Source organism: Rhinolophus hipposideros (genome assembly GCF_964194185.1).
Source record: "Rhinolophus hipposideros genome assembly, chromosome: 2".
Classification (NCBI taxonomy): domain Eukaryota; kingdom Metazoa; phylum Chordata; class Mammalia; order Chiroptera; family Rhinolophidae; genus Rhinolophus; species Rhinolophus hipposideros.
This window is the reverse complement of record NC_138048.1, coordinates 90,295,658-90,322,594: the sequence shown is the minus strand read 5'-3', so window position 1 is coordinate 90,322,594 and position 26,937 is coordinate 90,295,658.

Below are 26,937 nucleotides of genomic sequence, written 5' to 3'. Positions count from 1 at the left end.
ATCAACTGTGATCAGATGCCAGCAGCTGTGGCTAGTTGGCCGTCAGCTGTAACCCGTAGGCCATTGGCCACTAATATAACGGCTGTGGCTACGCTAGCAGGAGAGGAATGGGGGCTAGCAAGAAGATGGTGGCTGGCAAGCGCGGACTGCTGTTAGGCAGATTATGTAGATCCTGCTTCCTGTGTCTCCAGCCTAGCCGCCAGCGAGAATATATTGGTTTGACTCCCCTATCTATGGCTCCGTGGGTGTTCCTGTTTGGCCTTACTGTGTCCTGCATTCTTGGGCGGGGAGCGGGAACTGAGACCCTGCACGACAAAAGGGATTAAGCTTTCGGCTATACAATGTATTTCTCAATATACTGCAAGCAAATATCAGAAAATTAGGGACAGTGAATGAACTAGAAATTATCATCAGAGAAGTAATCTATATAATTGATTCGTCCATAGACGTTTTGGGAAACAATCATCTAATATATTAATTATGGATCTGTAGAGCCATATAGACATTCTGGAGGTCACCCCAAAATAACATTACAAAATTAGGGAAATATGCACCCTAGGATTCAGCAAATCCATCCTACATATATATAAATAGAAACACTTGTTCTGGTCCATAAGGAACCTCTATGGAGATTTTCCTTTTAGTATAGTTTGGGGTAATTGGTTATTGGAAACAAGTGTAAGTGGAATGTAATAAAAGAATGTGTAAAACATTAATAAGCAGAAGCCTCATTTAAAGTGAGATAGAGAGGCCAGAAGGGGGAGGTTTGACACCCTCTGTCAATTGCAAAGCACAACATGAGGAACTCTGTAATAGCCTGTGGGGCAGAGCCAGGAGCACAATTCCAGGCTCTCGGCCTCACATAGAAAGGTGCTGGCTCAGGTAGTAAATGGCCATCAACTGATTGGATGGCCATCAGCTGTGGCTAGTTGGCCGTCAGCTCTAACCAGTGAGCCATTGGCCACTAATATAACTGCTGTGACTATGCTAGCAGGAAAATGGGGGTTAGCAAGAAGATGGTGGCTGAGCTAATAAGAGCGAATTGCAGTTAACACAACGGATTGCAGTTAGCAAGTGAGGTTGGTTGGCAGAGACAAATGGACAGGGGATTGCGGATCATGTGGCTCCTGCTTCCTGTGTCTCCAATCCAGCCCCTAGTGAGACTATAGGGGTATAACTCCCCTATCTGTGGCTCTGTGGGTGTTCCTTTTTGGCCTCACCATACCCTGTGTTCTTATGTGGGGAGCAGGAGCTGAGACCCCACATAACACCCCGCATGACAAGTCTTTCCCAATTCCCTAGTGCCCCCTAGAAAACATTTTTTTCCTCTCTGTTTTAGAGAACGTGTACGTGGCTTACCATGGTTGCATGTACCAGATAGCAATTCCTTGTTTCCAACTAAACCCATTTTTGCTGGAGAAATATCTGACTGACTTTTTGTTTATGGTCAACATATTTTGTGGCCTGTAGGAGGTTCCAGAAAAGACCCCCTAAAGCTCTGAGGTTGGTGAGCAAACAGGTGTGGTGCCCCCTCAATCCCCTGAGGCCTCTGTTTTCTCACCACCCCAGGCTGTGAGGGTACGTTTTCTCCTGAATGCAAGCTTCTGCTCTCTTTGCATTGACAAGCTCTCCAGGCTTTATTTGGGATCTTTTATAAAATGCCATCATTTTCTGTTAAGGCCTTCTTCTGTTAGTACTCGTTTTGCACGTCAGCCTGACTCATTTGGGATCTGGCTGTTTCTGGATACTCCGTTAGACTTTGGCCAGATTCCTTTAGGAACCTGACTGTCTTACTGAAACTCTGCTTCAGCCTCCAGCCTAACTCCTTTAGGACCTGATTGTTTCTCTGTAATTGTGTGCTCAGCCATTGGTTGACCCCTTAAGGGTCAGACTCTTTTTCTGAAAGTGTTCTGCTTCAGCCTCCAGCCCAACTCCTTCAGGATCAAACTGTTAGCGGCACTGGCTGGTATTTAGCCTGCAGCCTTCTTGGACCTTTTGCTCTAGAGAAAAGCTTCTGAAAAATGGGATCTCAGTTTCCTAAATATTTTCATGGTGTTCCCACCACAGGGGCCTCAGCTGATTTTATGTTTTAAAGCCACACTGTCTCGTCATGCATATTTCTAACTAATGAACTGATTTGACCAAAAGTAATTTAGGATAGCAATGGCCATTATATGGAACTTACAAACTCCCCAAACTTACTTTTTAAAAAAAATGAATTAGGAACAGCTATAGCTCTGAAATTGGTAAAACTGAATGGAATGCCCATGTTGCTTGGTATTTGGAGGCTTCCCAACACTACCAGTAGTCTAACATTGTCCCTTTGCAAACTAAACATTTAAGATTAACTGAGGCAAACAAGTGTTTAAAGAAAGGAAAAAAAAATGATTTTTAAGACTTGTGTTTCCCCTCTCAGCTTCTTTGTCTCCAGAGCAATCTTTCTCCTCTTCTGAATGTATCACTACCTGTCCCATTAAAACTAAGACCTCTGAGTATTCTAATAAATGCCAGATTTTTTTATATTCCCTGGATGCTAGCTGAACCACAAACCAGAGTCCATGATTCTCCCAAAATAACTGAGACTCCCCATAGCTTCACTGAGGAATTAAATACAGTCATTCAGATTATCAGTGTGGTTCTCTGACTTCTATCAGCTAGCTCACTAGCTTGCTGGGGAAAGCGAGGCTCAGCACTGGGTGAAAGTGCTGACTGAGAAAATCTTGAAAGGTCATTAGCATTAAAACCAGGAAGCCTACCCCACTGACTTGTATGATCAAGCTCGTGCAATTGCTAAACACCTTTATTGGGCAATTCCTAGGACTTTCCCAAAACCAGTTGATTGGAATAAAATTCAGCCTTGCTCACAAAAGCCCGATGAAACTAGTCAAGATCATTATAATCAATTTCAGATTGCTTTCAAAGAAAATTCTGATTTTCCTTCAGATGTTAAGTTCACTTGGGTCGCCTTTGCCTGTGTGTTTATTAGTGGCCTGAACTAAGGTCTTCCCCTTTCAGTTAAAAGAACCAGGATGGAATGGGAGACAATGATACTTTAGATTTGCTTAATTTGGCAAGTTAGCTTGCTAGTACCTTAGATAAGTCACCTAGAAGTAAAATTGCTAACATTTTTAATTTTCAGCTCTGGCAAATGAAGACTTATATGAAAACCAAAAAACCTCCCAGCCTCTGACATGATTGCAAACAACTAGAAAATGGGAAAAGACATTGTCACAAATGTAAGCACTTCAGGTACTTTCAACCCTCTATCCACCTTTTTTCAGTGTCCTCCCGATTCCCCAAAATGGGGCTTCAAGGGACTACAGAGGCTTTTCTCAATTCCTCCCCTTAATCAGCTGGAAGAAACCACTCTCCAAATTGGGGATGAATCTCTCTCCGTCCACTTGACAAGGAGCCATACTCCTGGTGCTCAACCCCACTGCTATAAGCAGCCCCTGCCCTGGAGTATAAAACAGTTCACATAGTGGGGATCACTAATAAACCTTAACAGGTTTCTGTCTTTGGACTTTTCCTTTTTGTTTAGGCCCTTTGAGAGATACTCACCCTTTTGTCCTTTGTCCCTCCATCCCTACACATTTATTCGGCTGAGGCTTCCTACACAAAAAAAGCATTATGCTGAAATTTCTTTCTTTCAAAAGGGGGGAGTAATTCTAGAATTTGACAATAGACATCAACATAGTCAATCCAGTGAATTAAGTGACCTTTTAACATCTCTTATTTGCTCCCTTTCTGATAGCACCGTAACTGAATTTGGGAGCACTGATCATCTGCCCCTATTGGGTCACCTACCTTCTTCTTTACGGGCAAAATCTTCAACTGATATTGGCGGAATCTATAGTACACCTCTTATCAAGATTCAAATAGATCCTTCAAAACCCCTTCCCAGAATCAATCAATACTCTTATAAGTACAGAGGCCCTTCAAGGTATAAAGCCCATGACAGAAAGTTATACAGCTCAGGGCCTCGTACCTTACACTAGTTCCTGTAATACTCCTATTTACCTGTGAGAAAACCCAAGGGATGAAGGTGGAGGTTTGTCCAAACCTCCAAGCAATAAACAACATCGTTATCCTTCCACACCCTATTGTTTCTAACCCTTATATGCTTCCAGCCTCCATCCCAACTGTAAGTAAATGCTTTACTGTAGTTGATTTTCACATTCTGTAGTATTCTGAAGTAACTTTTTGCCTTCACTTGGGAAGAAAAACATTTCGCTTGGACAGTAATGCCTCAGGATTTTACTCAGAATCCTACCTATTTTTCACAAATCCTAAAGGCTGAGCTGGATGATATATGTCCCTGAGCCTATGCTGTGTTGTGATATGTGGATGACTTACTTCTTCGTTTTCCTCCCAAGTCTACTCGCAAGAAGACAGCATCCACCCATTAAAACTTTTGGCCTTCCAGGGACATACCCTCTAGGGAAAAATTTCAGTTTGCCTGAAAACCAGATGTAATGTTTGGAGCATCTGAGATCAGAACAAGGGCTGCACCAGGCTCCGGTTAGGTTTCATGGTGTCCTAAGTTTCTCAAAACCCCAAACTGGGCATCAGCTGCTAGGTTTTCTCCAGTTAGGTAGTTGTTGCTGAAATTGAATCCCAAATCTGTCTCTTAAGGTCAAACCTCGGTATATTGAACTAAAACACAACAACTCTGACCCAAGTTTATGAGAGGAACAAAACAACATAATCTTTAAAGCCTTAAAGGAGAGTTTAATGACCCTTGCTGCTCTTGGTCTTCCCAATGATCAAATTCTCTTTTTTTCTTTTTCTATATGAAAAGTAAGGGAGTGTCTTTGGAGTACTCACCCAAATACACAGAGACCACCGACCCATAGGGCGTTACAGCCAGCACCTGCCCTCTGTGGCAACTTAGAGCCACTACTGTCACTTCCTTTTGGGTTAAGGCCACCGAGGAACTGGTTGTGGGATCCCTTTATCTATATTTGTACCCCACCCAGTAGAAGCTGTCCTGAATTCTCACCACACTCAGCATTTTTAGTCAGCCACCTCACCTCCTATGAAAGCATCATGTGAACCACATCTCACATAACTCTTATACGTTGTAATCACCTTAACTCTGATGCCTTTCTTCCCTCCGTTCCTGACAAAGCCCCTCACAACTACTCAACACTGAGGGATCACCTCCTGACCCTCCTGATGGTCTGTCTGCAGGAATCTCCTCTGAATAATGCAGATTTGTCATGGTTTACTGCTGGTTTATATTTAAAGAGTGAGCATGGTAAATACCGTGCTGACTCTGCTCTTGGAACTCCTTTAGAGGTCATTGAGGCAGCACCTTTACTTTTCACTACTTCAGCTGAATCATATGGTCTTACTCAGGCTTGTACCTTAGCCAGGGGCAAAATTGACAATATTGATACTAATAGTAGATATATTTCTGGAGTAGTTCATGGTTTTGAACTACATGGTTTTGGAATGCTGCAGAAGCAATGTAGCTCCCTTACTTCCAGTGTAAATAACATGTAACATTTTACATGTTATTTTTACATCTTATTACATTTTATTTATTACATGTTATGTTTACATCTGTGTGTTCAGGAGCCATTGCATGCTCTACTTTTCTCTGTTGTTTTAGCTATCATTGAGATCCCTGAGCATTCTAAATCTGTCTCTCAGGAAGCTAGGGGAAATCACCTTGCAACATTTCCGAAAGGAGTACTGCACTTCAAGGAACCAGCAGCAGTCAGACCTCTTTCATGTTTTAAAAGGATATTTCCCAAACTGATAACTAAGAAAACTTAGCTAGAGAAGCCCACTTGGGTTTAGAAAAGGAAAAACAAGATTTGAAATCCAACGATTGTTTGTTTCATAAAAAGAGAAAGCTCCAGTTCGAACCAAATAACAATCCAGTCCTATGAGAGACTCTAAAATCCCCACTCCTAACTACTGTACATCCACTAAACCATTGGTCCACTGGCAGAATGATAGCATTTATGAATCAATATTGGTGGGAAAATAATAAGGCTGCAAGAAGTGCCTACCTCATTTTTCCAAAGTACAACTCATGGAGGCCTGTTTACACTGACCCCGGACATTTTAAATTCCCTAATGGACCATTGGAGGTTTGCAAATGGATTTCACACAGCTTCCCCTGTGTCATGGGTATAAATATGTTTTAGTCATGGTTTCTGTTTTTTTTTCTCACTGGACTGAAGCTTTCCTTTGTAGAGAGGACGGTGCCTTTTCTGTGGCAAACTCCTTTTAGAAAAGATTACAATGTAGCAAAATAAGAAATGTTTTCAACACTATAAACTAAAATTAAAATCAAACACACAAAACAACCCAACTACATATTTTGAATAATACAAATATATTCTAAGATGCTTGTAAAGTAAAATAAGGTATCTAATTTGGAGAAGAGGGGGGTGGTAATGTGAAAGAGAGTAAAGAAACAAAAAAGAAAAGAAAAACTTAAGTGGACTTGCATAGACATGAGTAATATAATATTAATTGAAAAAATAATTATCAAATTATACGTTTGATATCTAAATAAAGCATGTGTGATCTGCATATGTTTACTACTTTTTTCTTTCCAAAAACACTATTTTCTACTATTGCTTCATTTGTAGAATCTTTTATTTCTAAGAAATTTTACAAGGATTTATGTACATTTGAACTAAAATTGTAGATTTTTCTAAGGACAAGACACAATAATTAATACAATTTACTGCTAGTTGCGCAAGTAAATTATTTTCCTTGCATCACAACTTTATTTGATGTCTTGTTTTGCTCACTTGTAACTTTTTTTTCTCACTTGTAACTTTTAAACAAATTTATATAAATGAAATTTTAACACTGCTTCAAAAGGTTTTCTTATATTGTCTCTTTTTAGCTATTATTCTGTTATCGCAGATGTGTTTTAAAAATAAAGGAATTTTCCATTGATGTTTCATTCAACAATGAAAAATAGTCTGAGGCAGAAAGTGAAAAACAGTGCATCCTGTAATTTCATATTTAAATTTAAAGAATTTTAATCCCTAGTCTTGTACTGTAACAATTCCCTGGAAAACACTGGATTTAATATTAGTTCAGTAAATTAGTATCTTTGCAAACACTGGTTTATATTGTACTCATAGTAATTTTAAATGATTCATACCAATAAAAATATGGTTTTAATAAAGCACAAACTATATTTTCTTCTATAGAATAAAGTTGAACAATATTTATGGTGCTAGAGTCACTATACAGTGAATATTTAGAAATATACCAGTATGTGTTGTTCACTTAGAATTACCCTCAAATAATGAAAGTTAACTCACACTTTTCTTTTCCACTTTTAAATTGCTTTTTCTCTTGTCTTGAACTTGAATTTAGAAATGGCAGGATCTCAATAGAGGTAGAGGGTAATTTCCCACAAGACCTGGCTAATTTATAGCTTTCAACACGCCAATGACCCCTGCAATTTGGCAGTTGCTTCATTAATTTCGCTACACCTGCTCCATTTATCTTGCAAAAAAAGACAGATAAAGGCACAATCTTCTCCCACTGCAGCTATTGTCAAAGAAAGTCCTTCATGTCTTTCTGAAGTAAATTGTAACCAGCATTATGGAGAACAAAAAGACAGTAGCATCAGATGAATGTTCCCAGTTTGTCACCGCGATGGAGAAGGAAAGTTTGAACAGCCACATACTTTTAAAGGAAGTTTTTTCCACCCTGAAATTGTATGCCTTTTCAAACACTTCATTGTTCACTGGGGCTGCCATCTGATTTATACAATTTTAGAATTAAAAATAAAAGTAGCCTGAGATTTTTAAAAATAATGTTTTCTCATATGTAATGATAAATTATATAGGCACCCTGATTATCATTTATCTAGCTGACTAGCTAGCTAATGAACAGAAAAAAATAAATTAAAAGCTGTCTAACATTTATGTGTTTACAATATTAAGCAATTTATTTCCATGAAATATATGCCACACCTTGAGTACTTCTAGCACCATGAAACATGTATTTTTATCAACAGGGAGTTCATTAATTAAAAACTAAACATTTTTATTGTTGTCATGACATTATTTTTGCATTTTATTTATTAATTTATTTTTTATTAGTTTCAGGTGTACAAAACAATGCAATAGTTAGACATTTCACCCCTCACAAAGTGATAACCCTCCTCCTCCAATCTATTGCCTCTCTGACATCGTATATATCTATTACAATTCCATGACTGTATTCCCTACGGTATACTCCATTTCCCATGACCATATGTGTGTGTGTGTGTGTGTGTGTGTGTGTGTGTGTGTGTGTGTGTATATATATATATATATATATATATATATATATATATATATATATATACATATAATTATACTTGACATACAATATTATTCACCTTCAGCTTCAGGTGTACACTGCAGTGGTCAGGCATCTATACCGTCCATGAAGTGGTCTCCCTAATAAGACAAGTGTCCATCGGATACCCTACCAAATCTTTACAATGTTCTTGATTATATTTCCTCATAGGAATATTGTAGTTTCATATCCTCATAGGAATATTGTAGTTACCAATTTATGCTGTCTAATCCATTCCCCTTCTCCTTTATCCCCAAACCCTCCCTTCTAGCAACCATCAGTTTTTCCTCTACATTTCTGAGGCTATTTCTCTTTACTTTGCTCATGTATTCAGTTCTTTAGATTTCATATATAAGTGATATCTGGGCTTTGATTCACCCAAAAAAGGTATTATTTGCAGACTTGTACCAACAAGGGGCCAACATCCAGTTTTGGATTTTGTACTTGTTTTTGCCTAAAATTATGGCCCATCTCATTTTCAAATTCAACATTCACAAGTAGAATTATAGCAGCTATGTTGGAAATAGGTCTACATATCCTGTTGTCAAGATTATTGAGGTTGGACCACAATAACTTTCTACTACGTGGGTTGTAAAATTTTAGACTCCATTCCTCTTGTTTTTTTTCTTTATGGACCACAAAGATGTCCGTTTCTTATATTTATCTATCTATCTTCTAACTTTTTAATGTATTTCCATCTGAAGATAGGGGATCTTCTTAAGAGGATTCATAGGCCTTATATTAAACAGCTTACTTGAGTTAAGCAAATATTCATTCATTATTCCCACAAATATTTGTGGTCTAACAAATGAGTTAAGTGTGTTACAAACATTAGAAAATCTCTTTCCTATCCAGCCATTTATGACAACATGAGTGGACCTTGATGGCATTATGGTTAAGTGAAATTAGTCGACAGAGAAGGGCAAATACTGTAAGATTTCACTTACATGTGTAATCTAAAATGCTGAATTTACAGAAACAGAGAGTAGAATGTTAATTAACAGGGGCTGGAGGCTAGGGAAATGGGAAGATGTTGGTCAAAGGGTTACAAACTTTCAGTTATAAATAAATAAGTTTTCGAGAGCATATGATAGTAGTTAAAAATACTTTATTATAAACTTTAAAGTTGCTAAGAAAGCATAACTTAAATTTTCTCTCCACAAAAATAAGGTAATTATGTGAGGTGGTAGAGGCATTATTTAACACTACAGAGGTAATTATTTTGCAAAATGTAAGTGTACCAAATCAACAGGTTGTACACTTTAGACTTACAAAATTTATATGTAAATTATATCTCAATAAAGATAAAAAAGAAAATATATTTCCTTTAGGATTTTTTTTCAGTTTCATTTGACCAGATAAATACTAGGATTAAAAAAATCTGTTGAAGAAAATAAAAATTACTATACATGACAGATAGCTAAACTAGAATATTGTGAATGACTTTTTAAATATTGTTATAGCTTTTGTGTTTTGGTTTGCTTTTGTGTTTGTTCATATAACAGGTTAATTCATGGATATACTTATCAGACATGTAATGAAAGTAATTTCAAACAGTTTGAATAGGGAATCATCAGAAATTTTTGCTTTTTGTAAAATGAAACAATTTTTCAAGAAGCCAACACAATTGTTACTTTAAAATTCTCTCAAATGTATTTGTTGCAATCTGAATCATAGTAAATTATGAGGATCACCTCAACTTTTTTCAAGGACAGCTTGTACAGTTAGTTATGCAATTATATGTCACTTGTTGGGGGAGGGAGATGAGGGTAAGGGGGATCACATATATGGTGATGGAAGGAGAACTGACTCTGGGTGGTGAGCACACAGTGGGATTTATAGATGATGTAATACAGAATTGTACACCTGAAATCTATGTAATTTCACTAACAATTGTCACCCCAATAAATTAAAAAATAAATAAATAAAATAAATAAATAGCTTAATGATAAAAATGATGGAAGAAAAAATTTGAGTATATTATACATTAAAGTGCCTCATGGATGGCTGCCAACATTTTCATATTCCCTTTCTATAAAGTTTAGTGCAATAATTTAATAAAACCTATAAATGTTGCAAAATAATTTTTATGGGAATAATGTATCTAATATGCTGAAGTCCAAAATATCAATGATAGCATAGAAGATTCTAATTTTAAGAAACATTCACCAAGTTCATGAACTTGAATTAATTTTGAAACTAAAATGCAGAATGTAACAAGTTAATGGTATGATGTTATCTGAGATAATTTTCCTCAGTTATAGGAGAGATTTTCCTATCCTTCTTACAGTTTTAAACTTAGTGTTATAAAATGCTTATTAAAATGCTATAAATTCAAATACTAAAGTTGGGAACATTTTCAATTTATGGAAAAGAGCTAATTTATTTAATAAAAAAAAAATTAGATGAGATAAAATGCCAAGAATCCAAATAAAAATAGGAAAAAAGAAACCATTTTTTTACAAAAAAAAAAAAAAAAAGAGAGAGACAGGGACAATTAAACATGTAACTAGATGTTCAGCCTCACCAGTAATTTAAGAATTGTTTAATTCAAATTACAATGAAATAGGTATAAGAAGTTTCAAAACTACCTTGAATAAAAAGTACTGTTACTATTCTTGTAGTTTCTGAATATTTAATGAATAAAAGAGAATAATTATTGTTTCTAAAACATTCACATTATACTATTGAAGTAAAGCTGGATATTGTAAGTTGAAGCAAAACTCAAATGGACCTGTTAGCTCCTCTCTTCTCACTGGAATCCTTGGGGCAGGACCTTCAAGAGAGATAGGAGTCTACATTGTAGGCAAATCCATTCATGTCCCTGTCTCCTACCAGGTCTAGGAAAGGGATACATAGAAATGCTTGAGAGTGTTTGCTAATCAGATCTACTCAAAGTATAAGGGCTAAACCCCACATAAATATGATAGGGATAAATTGCTCCTCAAGGAATCTGAATGAAGTAAATATGTCACTGCCATATTTGTCCAAAAAAAAAAAAGTTGATAATACATAATGTAAGAAAAAAAGTTAATCCCTTACACTTCTGATAATTGTTCTACCTATTTGGAGGTAATTTTAATGGTATTATATTCTAACATGAACAGACTCAATCACACAGAATATCCTAACAATGTATTATAGATAGTACTTATCTTTGTGATATCTTCTCCAGTATAAATACAATTCTTATGTGCAATAAGCTTGGAATTCCTTTTTTTAAAAATCACATATTTAGAAAACCCTTTAGTCTAATATCAAAAAAAAAAAAAAAATCTACCTTAAATGGGAAATCTTCTCCTGTTGGTTTGGGATTGACGAACACATTTTGATGGATAGCTTTTTTTTTTTTTTTTTAAGTCCTTCATGAAATTATTTGCCTATTTCAATTTTTTCCCAGTTTCTCAACAGCCAAGTAGTCAGATACTTAACTACACTTAGACATTTTGACTATTTAATATTTTTACTTTCCATTCAAACAAATTCAAACACTTCACATTTGAAATTGCTTTTGAAACAAAATACAAAAATGAAGCCAACAGAATGAGATTTGATGAAGAATAGTTTAGCAGTTTCAGAATCAATCCAAAATTTAGTCCATTGAAGCAAACTGTTTATTCTGAAATTTTGACATAACTTGTGCTACATTTTCATTTCTAAAAGTGTCTAACAGAGCTTATCAGAGGATAAACTAAACATAGATACGCATTGAGAAAAACTCCATAGGGAATAAAGAATAATGAAAAGTGATTTCCTCATGTTCAAACTTTAAAATACACGTACATACAAGTATAAAATTGCACCCCTAAAAATTTGATTAGCCAGAATATCAAAAAGCTTTGTAATTTTATAAACATTTTTGTCTATTTATCAAAAATGCAAAAGTAGACATGGCTACTTAAGAAGTAAAAACATATTTAGCCTTAATAAAATGTATTCATCTTAATAAAAATGAAAAAGGCATTCATTTTTAATAAAAAGTCATTCATCTTTAGAAATCCCTCTTCTTCTGTAATCAAGAAAATACAAAATTGTGTGCAGAAGATGCAAAATAAATTGGGATTGAATTAAAAGTGGAAAAATACAATTACTCAGTTATTTATCTGAAAAAAAACTTTATTATTAAAAGTCATCAATACATAGTTGTTCTCTCTAAAGTGGATAATCATAAAAAGGAAAAATCACTCTTTATTTATTCTCATCATCTGCTCACCTATATTTCCACTATTCCCATCTCTGACATTTCTTCCTGAACTATTATTACACAAACCTCTTTAGACCCCTTCAGCTCACCAGTATTCCTTAAGCACACTCTACATAATTAACTATATTTATATTATTCTATTCTTCCCTTTACGTTGTGTAACTGTTCAAAATATTTGCTGCCCCTCCCGTGATGCAAATTTACATCTACATCCCAGAGGTATAAAGTGTGGCCATATGACTTACAGTCACAGAGTTTATTCTGGGCACCAAAGTTGAGGCTACATCACACGTTGTGCATCTGTTTTTATTTGTATGTTTAAGGCATTTGTATTGAACAAATTATTTAATTTTGAAACCACCAAGAGTAAAGGATTTTTCTTCAAATAAAGTAAAAACAGAAACAAATTCTAGGAAAAATGCAGTTTTAAACATACAAAATATGTTTTTTAAAGTTAAAAGAACTCGAAAGTTTGATAAAAATTAATGTAGTTACTTGCGATGCTGCTTATTTGAAGAAATTAATTTTGGATAAAAAAGAATACTATAAGGACAGGGCCAAGAGTCTGTTGAATTTAATAAAACTAAAACTTGTCCTTGTGTCCAATTTTAATATCAGCATAGCATCAATGGTAACATACATAAAACCACTATTTGTTTGCAAATTACGAATGACTGGTTTCCTCGGTAGATAACTACATTGAGTGAACATCCACTACATGCAAGGAGCTTAATGTACGTTACCGTTTGTTACCTTATGAAATGTAATCACACAGAGGTTCATGTATGACTGTACCATTTCAATACATGAGTAAAGTGAGGCTCAGAGAAGATACGTGTGCAGATTATGCCTACCTTCAGAACTTGTGTTTTTACATCATGAGTCCAAATGTCCATTTCTTTAGTTCCACAAGAGAACCACTAACAGAAATAGTGAATGACCTTTGTTAAACCAGAGTTCTTTATGACTTTGAAATAAAGTGTAAAAACCATGGCTAAGAAGTGATTCCTCTCAGATCTTGGAAAAATCAATGTCTTCATTTGTTCCTTGATTGTGTCAGTGGAGAGAAGATTATGTAAGACTATGTAAGACTATGACCTAGCAGAAATTCACTTAAGAGGGACAATAAGAACCCAATTTAAAATCACGTGAAGTGAGAGTTTTACTAGAATGACCTTTCTACCTTTGCAGTTTCTTATTTGTTTGTTTTATCTAAATCTACTGTGTTGGCGGACACTATATTTAATAGTTTCCTTTCATATTGGAAATAAGCTGACATGTAAACTAACAAAAATGAAATCTGTAAGTGGACAGGTATAAAAGTATCATTCAAAATACAATTTATTACTTGTCAATTTGGTCAAATCAATTCTTAGCAAGCCAAGACAAAGAATTATAAATACTAAATAGAACACAGTAGTAATCCCAGGAAGTTAGGAAGTCATATTATATCTAAACTTATGCAGATTGAACCGAAGCTTGTATTTATTTTTTGTCTGGTGTTTCATATTAATAAAAATGCACACACACACACACACACACACACACACACACACACACATTCATTTACATTTAAAAATGTCAAAGTCTGGTTTCCTGAGTTCTAAATGAGAACCAGCTGTGACACTGAACATGATTTGGGGAGGACTGAAATTTAATAGGACTGTAAATTCAACTAAAATACAAAAATAGAACTTTTTAATGAAGAATTTCATTTAGAATGCCATTACATAAGAAGATATGTATGATGGTCATGTTAAATAAAGAAGAGTTTTTTTGTTTGTTTGTTTTTTAAGAAATAGCAATACCACAAAACCCTATTTCTCACAGAGCACCTAGAACCTACTAATATATCATGTCTTAATTAAAAAAAATGTACTTTCTTCAGAGAATATTTTCATTGCATTTGATGCCTCGATTTAATAATATAATTTTCTTTGTCTTTGGTATTCCTGCTCTAGATTTAGACAGAAGAAAAAATAAATTTTAAACAAAAATATAAAATATTTGAGTAAAAACTGCTTAAATTTTTCTTGTGCTCTTAAAGTAGCCTACTTTGAAAGGTAGCTCTTATAATTGTTTGTTTATTCGTTGTTCCATATATAAAATTCATAGTGCAGACACATTTGAAAAGTTGTCTTTTCTGTTGGAATTATTTTAACACTCTAGAATCTTTTTTTTTTTTTTACAAAGCCCATCTAAACAACTTCCTCTATTTCAACCTCTCCATATTTTCTTTGCACTTAAGACACAGAATGGAGGAAATATTTTTTTAAATCTGTTAGAAATCACTGGATCTTTCTATATCTTTTTCTTCCCATTAAACCCCAATCACCCTCACAAAACCAAAAGAGAAATGCTCTACTTGTTTTAATTCACAAGCATGTATAATGAATATATAGCTTGATGACTAAAATAGCAGACATACAATTAAGAGAATAACTCTATAATAGTTTTTGAGATATAATTATACATTTAGTTTAATTGGAGATACTAATTTTATTTGACTTTAGCAATCACAGATTCTTTAAAATAAATAACTCCTTGAGACTACAAAATGAAATATTTGATGTGAATACAGAAAAAAGTAATATTCTGAATTATTAGTATTTGTAATTTTGTTCAATATCAGCTTTTTTGGGAGTGATCAATAATAATATTATTTTATCAAAAGTTTTGATTAAGTTATGGTTTCTTTGATAATAGTGGTTGGTTGATGTTGTCTATGAAATGACATAGATTTTCAGACCAACCATTAGCAAATTCTCAGCTCTCAGAGAAAATGCACTGGACCATTGCAACATGTACTCACCTGCCTCCTTTCTATAATCTCCCAGTAGTTCCTTGACCTCCTTTTTTCAGCTATAGCTTTGATAAATAAAGTCTAGAAAGTAGAATCATAATTTATAAGCTCACCTCTTAGAAGAAAATTAATTTATACTAAGGTATGTAGAAAACAACTCAGATACACTTCAATGACAATTGGACTACCTGTCCCACAGAACAATTTATTTTCTTTTTAACCTATTTGGTGTACAGAAAACTATAAGAAAGTATGCTATGCAGAAAATAAATAGTGTGTCCTAAATGCTTTACTGCTATTTGTCATTTAATGTTGACTTCAGCCATACGATAGGAGTAGAATTATTATCTTCATTTTACAAATGAGGAAACTGACAGGTGAATGATTACCTAATATCAGAACTAGTTAGTTAAAAAGCCCACTTTTTAATTCATTAAATGTGATTGCCAACTTTCTGTTCTTTACCACCATACTAAGGGTTATACTTGTAATTGGAGTTTAGGAGGAATAGAAGATAGTAAACCTAACAGAAGATGAATAGCTGAAGAGATAAAAGCTAAGAGTTTTCAAAAACTAATGAAAGACAATAAATAACTGATTTTAGAAGCTCTTGAAAACTAAGCTGAATAAATACAAAGGAAAAACACACCCCCACACACACCTAGGCCCATAATAGTAGACCTAATGAACACAAATCTTATGAAAAAAACAGAAAACAGAGTCATATTATTTTCAAAGAAGGAACAATGAACCTTGTGATTGAGTATTTAGATGTAGAACTACAATCAGAAGACAATGGTGCAGTGTCATCAAATGGCTGAAAGAAAATAACTGCCCACCTGGAACAACAAAAGTCTTTCAGAGATGAAAAAAGAAAAAAAAATTTCCCAACCCAAAATGGAGAGAATTAGTCCGTAGTAGGTCTGCAGTTAATAAAACAGAAATAAAAGAAAAATGACATCAAATGGAAGTATGGAAATATAGAGAGCAATGAATATCAAGAGATAAATACATAGTAATATACATAATTGCAGACAATGTAAAATAAGGTGAAAGAATTAAAGGGTTCTAAAATCATGCACTTTTCAATGAGTGGTAGAAGTGCTAATTGATATTAGACTTTAGTAACTAAATGGGGCATGTCTTAATTTCTAGATAATCAGTCAATGAGCCATAAAAAATATGTTAATTAGCACACTATGGAAAGAAAAATTAATAATAAAAACAAGCAATCCTAAAGAAGACAAGGAAGAGAGAAAAATAACAGAACAAGTAGAATGAGAGAAAACAAAAATTAACTTGCATATTATATATATATATATATATATATATATGTATATATATATACATATATATATATATATATCACAATAAAAGCACATTAAAAATACAGGCTAAATAATCTAATTAAGATACATACGATAGATGAATGGATAAAGAAGTTGTGGTACATATACACAATGGAATACTATTTGGCGTTAAGGAAAGATGAAATAGGACCATTTGTGACAACATGGATGGATCTCGAGAGAATAATGCTAAGTGAAATAAGTCAGACAGAAAAAGCAGAGAACCCTATGATTTCACTGATATGTGGTATATAAACCAAAAAGAACAAGACAAACAAATGAGAAACAAAAACTCATAGACACAGACAATAATTTAGTGGTTACCAGAGGGTAAGGGGGTGGGGGGTGGGTGATGAGGGTAAAGGGGATCAAATATATGGTGATGGAAGGAGAACTGACTCTGGGTGGTGAACACACAATGGGATTTATAGACGATGTAATACAGAATTGTACACCTGAAATCTATGTAAATTTACTAACAATTGTCACCCCAATAAAATTAATTTAAAAAAAAAGATACATACCATAAATATATGGACCCGAAAGTATTGAAAGTAGCAGAATAGGAAGAGATACATAAGGCAACACTAACTGTAGCAGGCTGCTCAAGATGTCCCTGTCCTGATCCCTGGAACATGTAAGTGTGACCTTACATGTCAAAAGGTACTTTGCAGATGTGATTAAGTTAAAGATTTTGAGATAGAAAGGTAATCCTGGATTTTCCAGGTGGCTCTGATGTCATGAAAGTATCCTTATACAGGGAATAAGAGATATGATGACAGAAGCAAGAGATCACAGTGACATCAGGAGGGGGTCAGAAGCCAAGGAATCCATGTGGCCAGTAGAGGCTTAAAAAAGGCAAAGAAACTGTCATCCTTTTTAACACTTCTAGTCAACACCTTGATTTTTACCCAGTAAAACTATTTTGGACATCTGACCTCTACAACTGTAAATAAGTGGGATACATTGATATTGTTTTAAGCCACTAAGTACATGGCAATTTATTACAGCAACAGTAGAAAACATACATTAACCCAAAGAAAACAATTACTGTAATAACAGAAGACAAAACAGAGTTTAAGATTAGAAGAATTACTAGATATGCAGATGAACATTTCTTTAAAGTAAACAAGTTAATCCACCAGGAAGGTACACAAATCTGCATCCACCTAATAGCACAGCATTAATACATGAAGCAAAATTGATAAATAAATAAATAAATAAATAAATAAATAAATAGATAGATAGATAGATAGATAAATAAAAACAAGTGGGGAAATTGTAGATAGATGTTTTTTTAAATAAATTTTATTGGAGAATATTGAGGAACAGTGTGTTTCTCCAGGACCCATCAGCTCCAAGTCATTGTCCTTCAGTCTAGTTTGGAGGGCGCAGCTCAGCTCCAACTCCAGTCATTGAACCAGCAACGTTGTTGTTAAGAGCTCATGCTCTAACCAACTAAGCCATCTAGCCACCCCTCCCGGAGCTCAGCGGCAGCTCCATGTCTTCAATCTAGTTGTGGAGGGTGCAGCTAAATGGCCCATATGGGAATTGAACTGGCAACCATGTTAAGAGCTCGCTCTCTAACTAACTGAGCCATCCAACCGCCCTATAGGTAAATATCTTTAACACACATCTCTCAATAACTGATAGACAAAAAAACAAACTTAGGTATTTTATATATAAAATATGAACATGCTTGTCAGGATAGAACTAATTTATATATATTGAAGATTGTTCATGAAATGGTATATTAGCCAAAATATTTCAGATAGTGATCTAAATAACAAACTATTTTTTTTTAGAATCGAAGACATGTGAAATTATAAAAATGTAGATGCAAATGACAAAGTCTTAGACAATAATAAGACTTAACAAAACTGATATAAAATAAATATAAGATCAAAACAGATATGCACTGTTTAACAAACTAAACTCAAACTAACAAACTTCTTATAAAGTAATGCCCAGGGCCTAAATAATTTAATTATTTCAAACACTGGGTGGAACAATTACAGTAACATTAAAAAATATATGTTAGATGACTTAAAAGCAGAAAAACTTACTATTTTCATGAAACCAGTACACTATGAACAAAATGAAGAACAAAAGATTAGCAAGACAAACTTGGTAGCATTAATTATTAATGTTCATGCTGGGTTCATTTCAACAATGTAAGGGTCCTATAATGATTAAAATCTAATGAATACAATTCACTACATGATCAGAAAAATGGATATAAATCACATGAAAAAAATTTAAAAGTAAGTTAAGGAAAATAGTCTTATAATATCAGATATAAAAATATATTTTGTAAAACTCACCATCTAGACAAGACAAAAAACTCATGGAAAAAGGAATAGAAGGAATTTAGGCATGTCCTTATTCTTATATAAAGTAACCCCACAAAATCCCACAATAGATATGATGTTTAATTATGAATTATTGACATCACTCCTGATGTTAGAAATAAAATCAAATACTTATGATCATCATCTTTATTCTGTTTTGAACTCTAGACTTCACCAAGTAGAATAAGGTAAGAAAACAAATAAAAAACACAAGGATAAGGAAGGAGTGCTAAAAGGTCTATGATTGAAGACATGATTGCAAACATCTAAATGGAAAAACAAACAAAAAAAATAAACAATTAGAAAGAGTTGAATTTAACAAGGTTAGTAGGTATGAAATGAATATAGAGAGATTAATCCTATTTCTATGAAGTATAACATTTAAATTAAAATGTTAAAATTATGCTATTTAAAATAATAAAAATTATGAGGCATAGTCTAATGAAAACCGTGCAATGTTTCTACTAAGAATATATAAAAATATTCAAAAATAAAGAAAGCCTAAATAATAGGGAAACAAACTGTTTATAAATTAAATAAACTCAATTTTGTAAAAATATTTTCCCAAATAGATATAGAGACTTAATTTAATGCCATTCAAAACTTCAGCTGTTATTTTTTGGAAATCGACAAGGTGCTACAAATATAGATATGAAAGAAATGCAAAGACAAACAATACCTGAAATAATCAAGATGTAGAAGAACAAGGTTAGAAGATATACAATACTTGATAATAGTAGTATATAACTATAGTGATTACAAAGGTGGTATTGGTTCAAGTATAGACTAATAAACCAATGGAAGAAAAATAGTTATCAGAAATAGAACCACACACATGGACACTTGATTATAACAAAATCAGCATTGCAGATCAGTGGAGAAAGAATCAATTGCATATCCCCGTTAGGAAAAAAGTGAATATTCACTAAGTTCCAGGTTAAATAAATATTAAAGAATAAAAATAAAATTTCTAGAAGAAAACATAGAATATACTTATGAACCAAAAGAAGTTAAAGAAATTTTAAACAAGACATAAATATCAGTTACCATAAAGAGGAAAATTGATAAATGGAGCTACAGTAAATTTAATGCATGTTCATCAAAACTATTTTTAAGAGATAAAAATGTGATCTGTAAAGTGGCAAAAAATATATGCAGCATATATAACCAACTTTCTAGTATCCAAAATATATAACAATTGAAATCAGTAAGAAAAATAGATAAAAAGAAAAACCCCACCATAATTGGCAAAAGTCTTGGATGGTACACCCCCCCCCAAAAAAAAACAAAACACAGATATCTAAAAGAACTGTAAACATACAAAAGTCTCAATCCCATTAATCACTAAGAGAATGCCAAAAAACCTCAATGAGCTGTAACTATAACTACCAGAATGATTAATGTAAAAGATTGTCAATGCCAAGTGTTGGCAAGAGTGTGGGGCAGGAAGAACAATCATTCAATGCTGGTGGAAATTTAAATTTCTACAAATGACATTGAAAAACTGTTTGACAATATCCATTATGGGTGAACCATATACTAAGAACTAGCAGTTCCATGACTGAGTGTAGCAGAGAAATGATTGTGACAACTTTTTTCATAATGGATTAATGGAGAAAAATTGGAAACACCTGAATACTCATTTATAGGGGAATGGATAAATATTCTAGTCATAGAATAGTACAGAACAATGGGAATGAACAATAAACCTCCTATAATCTACAACATGGATAAATCTCACAAAAAAAATTGTTGTGTAGAAAAAAAGAGTATATAATGCATAATTCTAGTTATAGAAAATTGCAAAGCAAACAATGTGAATTGATGGTTTTATGTTAGAATAGCAGTTAAATTGATGAGGGATAATCCTGGACAGAAGAGAGCCTTTGGGGTATTTATAATGTCCTGTTTCTTGACTTTGGTATTGTATGTACTATAGTGTTCACTTTGTGCTAAATCATTGCATTGCAAACTTAAAATTTATGTAAATTTTATGCAAATGTTTTATATTTATATTTTATATGTAAATGCATGCATATTTTATATCATTAAAATTTTATGAAAATAATGGCCACTGAAATGGGTTTGTAAATTTCAATATAGTTATGTCACTTGTACCACATGGTTTTGACCATTTAACAAGGACAGATATTTCTTTTGTATATTTTTAGTAAATTGAATTATTAATTTTAAGGGTGCTACTCATCTTTAATAATACATCTAGGTTTGAGTAAATTTAATTTGATAGTAATAGTTATATTAGCTTCTAATGGATTAGTATTTGTCTGATATACTGGTATACGTGTTTTTGTTGTGTTTTCTTTTTTTTAAGTTTTACTTTCAATTTCCCATATCCTTAAGTATGGTGTGTACCTCTTATAAATACATTGTAATTAGATTTTCACTTGAAACCAATCTGGCAACCTCTGCTTTTCGCTGGATGATTCAGTTCATTTGCATTTTATGCTTTAGATATTTTTAAAAATCTTTGCAATCTTTTTTTGCACTTTCTTTATATGTCTCTGTAGCAGATGATGTTAAAAATCACGCCCAGATTTCTTTAGAACTTTTTAGCATTTATGTCCACCCTTGACTTTGGCCACGGCCTGCTTCTGCAGCCCATGATTAGAGGGTTGTGATGGGGCTACTGGGCCACCCAAGGCCTGCTGGGGCAGAACTTAGCAACTGGGAACTCACATCCCCTTGGGGAAGCCTTTAACCGCAAGACCTGATGGTGCAGGAGTGTAAAACCCTTTTCTTAGCTCTAGACTCCTGAACATAATTTGTACCCCAGAGCTCTCAGGAAGAATTAGGTTAAAAATACCCTGGGCAAGACTTTGCTTAAGATCACATCCTTGCTTGGTTCTATCCCCTTCATTGTGTCTTAATTTAAAAGAACAAAAAAATCACTTACATGGGAATATGAATCACAGGCTCTGCTTCTGTGAAACCAGACCTGGGACAGTCAATTGTGTTCCTTTCTTACTTCCTCCTCTCCTGCCATCTTTTTGTTTGATCAAGGGAAGTTCTTTTGCTAATTTGTTGTGGTTTATTTTTTTGTTTTCTTTCTCCTGATTGGGAAATTATTCATAATTACCAAAAACATTAAATCTAATGCCTAATCTGACAAAATCTAAAAGTAAAATATTTCTCAAACAATAAAAGAAATGAAGACAAAAAGTGCCTTCCAAAAATCTAATATCAACACTACATTACTAGCTTCATGTTAGTTTTTTTCTAGATTTTATTTCCATTTTATTTTCCCCTCCTTTGTTTTAAAATAATAATTATTAAAAATAACCATTTTGGAAAATAGAAATTTTCAAAAAAGTTTTGAAATATAATGCTTGAAACAGTTAATATCTGTTTAACTCATGTTTATGTTTTGAATTTCTTTCCTCAGTAATGGTTATTGTTTACTATTGGATCATCCTTTTGAGATAATGTTCTTTCTTACTAAAGAACATTCTTTGAAAGGTGCTTTTCAATGCCATTTTGGGAATACTGTCCCTGTTGTCTCCATTGTTGGATGATCCAGGATAAGTTTCAAGATCCCAAGTTTTAAGTAAATGTCTGAAGTCCATTGCACACATTTGTGTGAAACTCTGTCCTTCCTTCCCAGATACCACGCCATTAATATTTAATATACTTGATTATGGAGATCAGCAAGTGATACAAAAAATAGTGAGTTTAGCAATATCTGCTTAACATTTTACTAACTTACTTGTTTCTCTTAATTTTGAAGACTTTTTTTTTTATATGTTGGCAATGGTGTGTGTATAAGAGAGAGCTATAGATGCATTGTTGTATGGACTAGGTGTATATAGGTGCATAATTGTTTCTCCATTCCCTTGGTGGCCAAGCTGTGCACCTAAGCTTAAAAGGCAGAGAAGTGCAATCCAGGAAAGAGACCAGTGCATGATACAGAGTCCCTAAGAATAGAAAACACACATACCGGGCTCAAGTGGTACAGCATTTACTTACAGAAGAGAGAAGAAAGAGTGAGCAAGGACCAGCACGTACCATGCATCAGGCCCTCATGGCCAGTGGGTCCACTCCACAGGCAAAGTGGGTGATATAGCAACACACTCCCTCCCACTTTGTGCTGCACTGAAAGTACCCTGGCTCATCTCCTGTGAAGTCGGAAATACAGAAAGTTGGGGGCATGCCTGAGGGTTTCTGACAGAACAGGAGAAGACATTGAGTTTGAACAAGGAGAGATATTCTCCCACAAGGTGATAAACCTGTCATAGGCTGTGAGAGTTTCCTTTATCTTGGTAAGGAAGAGCCCCAGGTCCCAAGCCCTTCCTTATGCAGCCCGGTGGCAGAAGGACTGCCTGCCTGCAAGCGAAGGCCTCTCCCAACAATAAAGATTGCCTTTTTTCATATTTGTTATTAGTGGTATCCTTTTAATGCGGTCTTGCATGTCATATTCATTATTCTGGCAAATTTACTGAAGTCCTCATTAATGTCATCAATCTTAACTTTTTAATAGCATCAAAAATGTCACTATCTTTACAAAGAAAGAAAATCAGATCAACAAATCTCAAGAGAAAACTTTGTAAACTAAAAATGCCATTTCTTAAAAATAAGAAGCAATTTTCACTGATATAGGACCACTCACATCCATATGACTAACCCATTGTCTCCCTGGAAGAAGCAATACCTTCCTTCACACATATGGGTGGAAGCAAATTGTTTCTAAATAGATTGTTTCTGTATTTAAGGTCAAGAGGTGAAGTCATATAAATGCTTGAATCTCCATAGGGTTGATCTAGCTAATGAAGCAAAGTTACTTACATCTACAGGTCAAATTCTCCTTTTAAAAATTCCTCTTATTTGCTTCACTATTTCTCTTCTCTGATATTCTGGTTCAATGAGTCTCCTTTTCAATGGGACATTTATTTTTATATATGTTAATTACTTCAAACAATTAAGAATCCAGACATGTTGCCTGAGAGATGTTTAATTTTAAAGCATGTTTAATGTGATATAATTGTATTAATTTAAAAGTTCAACTCTTGATAGACATCATTTTATTATTATTATTATTATTATTATTATTATTTTCTAATTATCAAGACTTTACCTTATTAATAATCACTTTGTTGCCAAAAGAGGAGCAGTCTTAATCTCTACATTTCTTATTGTGCGTAGGTTCCAAAGTAAAGCAAGCTACCACTAATTCAATACTAGCTATTTACTGCACAGCAAAGTTATTTCACAGTGTCTTATTGAATCATTACCATGACATGAAGTTTTGGTTATTATTTTCATTGTAGAAATTAAAAATCATTCCACAAATGCAAAAGTATTATATGATCAAATAAACATACAAATTTAGGAATGTAGAACTTTAATATAAATCATGCACGTACGGGAACACTAATGTAGATGTAGATTTCAAACGTTTGAAAGAATATTTTAAACACCTAGGATAGCAGCATTGTTATTCTGAGCTATCAACAATGGAATTAGCTATCCTACTCAGTATTAAACTATCAATTACTGAAAACTCTCACACTGGCAGTGAGTTTACAATTATTTTCATAGAATATATTTTTACATGGACATGGCATTGTCTCCAGACATGAGAAATATGATTTCTCTTACTGTATCATTATGTTTTATAAGACATTATAGAATAAAATGAATCTCCTTTTGGTCAACATATATTGTTCCAAATTAATATTTACCTAACTAAACAGCAGGAATGGATAATGAGAGTAAAAACTTCTATGTCATTTAAAAAATTCATTCCAGCCTTTAATTGCGATTTACATTGCACTTTGGGAAACGTTGAGTTAAAGGGTTGCAATTTTTCTTCTTTTACAAGAGAGGTGACCTCAGCCTTCACTAAGTGCTTAGTGGAAGCATTTAGCACAGCAAAATTGCAAGAGCATCCCAAGAGAAAATGAACTGCCATTGATACCGATGTCCTTTATAGAAAAGGAACTTCAAAACAATTTTACCTTAGTAAAAGGAAGATAGAGTTGATTAACTCCAAACTAATCAAACGAGTCTGCCAAAATACTAAGTGGGATACTCTCAAAGCTTTATTTTAAACAAAAGTAATCAAGAATCTGTATTGTGCTAGTGACTTTTATCATGAGGTTCTGAAGTCTCTGTACACTTAGTCAAAGGTGTTCTTTCAAGATATAGGTTGTCCTTAGCCTGTATTGTACTTTGTACTTGACTTTCACAATGGTACTGGTATAGAGTTCTAAAGATTTTATTCAAAAGACTTTAACTTTAGTATTTCAGAGGGTTACAAAGGACTTCAAGTTAAAAAAAAAATCACAGAATAGAAAAATAAAATTATATATGAAATGTGCATGTACGTATTTATTTATTCATATATTAATGTGTGTGATTTGACAAAAGATCACATGTAAGAATAAATTTAGTCAATATCAGAACCAAGAAATAAGTTGAAACTATTTAATGCTGTAAAACCTTTTTGGATACACAATAGAGAGCATATTAATTTTAATATAGACCTCTGAAATTTCAGTGGCATTTTTTTTTCTGAATAACACTATATTAGTTAATGGTTATCTCAACATATCTCATAAAAGTAAATTGGATCAATATTGTCCTTTTAATAAAGAATGTCACAAAAATGTCTCAGATTTATATACATCCTACTTTCCAGTTGAGAGTATGTTTTAAGAAAAATCATATGAGCATTTGGTTTAAAATAAGAAAAATAATATAAACATTTGGTGATACTAAATAGCCCAAACCCTTCACATCCTCTGATGGTCATACCATAAGAAAGAAAAATGAAGATAAGGTTTAAGATGAATCTCTTTTAAATGTCTGTGCTGCTTAGCTATGTGTCTTAGTTATTCCATCACTTGTTTACAAATAATATGAATAAACTTAAATTAATTTAAGTAAAATTCCAGAAGGTTCCACAAGGGAATCACATGAAATCTCAGGGAATCCAAGAGGAGGTATGCAGTAGAACCTCAAAATGGAATTGAAAATCAGGACCTGAGAATCCATCAGGGTCCATTGAAGGTCCTGAAGCACATTTTTGCTTTTGCACAAGAGTTGCTATGCTTCTCTATGCACATGCTATGAACTGTAGTTCTTCTCCAGCTCTCTTAGAGGACAGTCAAGTGATTGACTTAGTGCCACTTTCAAAATTATGAGAAACATCATTGTATTGGCCCAGATTAGAGAAGACGTGTCTTACTTTCAGCTTTATTATTTATTATTTATTTTCTACTCCTTGTATAGGGCTCAATTGCTCTTCTTTCTCTAGTTTCTCAGTGGAAGCCTAATTTTATTTTTTTATTATTTTTTTATTTTTTATATTTTAATTTATTAGTTTCAGGTGTACAAGACAAGGTAATACTTAGACGTTCATCATTTATATCCCTCACCCTGTGAACCTCCCTCCCCCCATCCACTATCCCTCCGACCTCACACTGAGCCATCACATTATATATATAAAATTATAGTTGGCATTCATTAATGTTTAGCTTCTGGTGTACAATGCCATGATCAGGCATCCACAGTATCCCTGAGGTGGTCTCCCAAATAGGACACATGCCCATCGGATACCCAACAAAATCTTTACAACATTATTGAATACGTTCCCCAAATTAATTTTCAAAAAACCCTGAGGCCATCTTGTGGTTACCAGCTGCTTCCTAATCCCTTCACCTTTCCTCTTATCCCCAACCCCCCCCCACCCATCTAACAACTCTCGTTTTTTTCTTTGTGTCCCCAAAACTGTTTCTGATTAGTTCATTCACATATTCTTTTCTTTAGATTCCACATATAAGTGAGATCATATGATACTTGTCTTTCTCTTCCTGACTTATTTCACTTAACATAATGTTCTCTAGATCCATTCATATTATTGCAAATGATAAGATTTCTTTC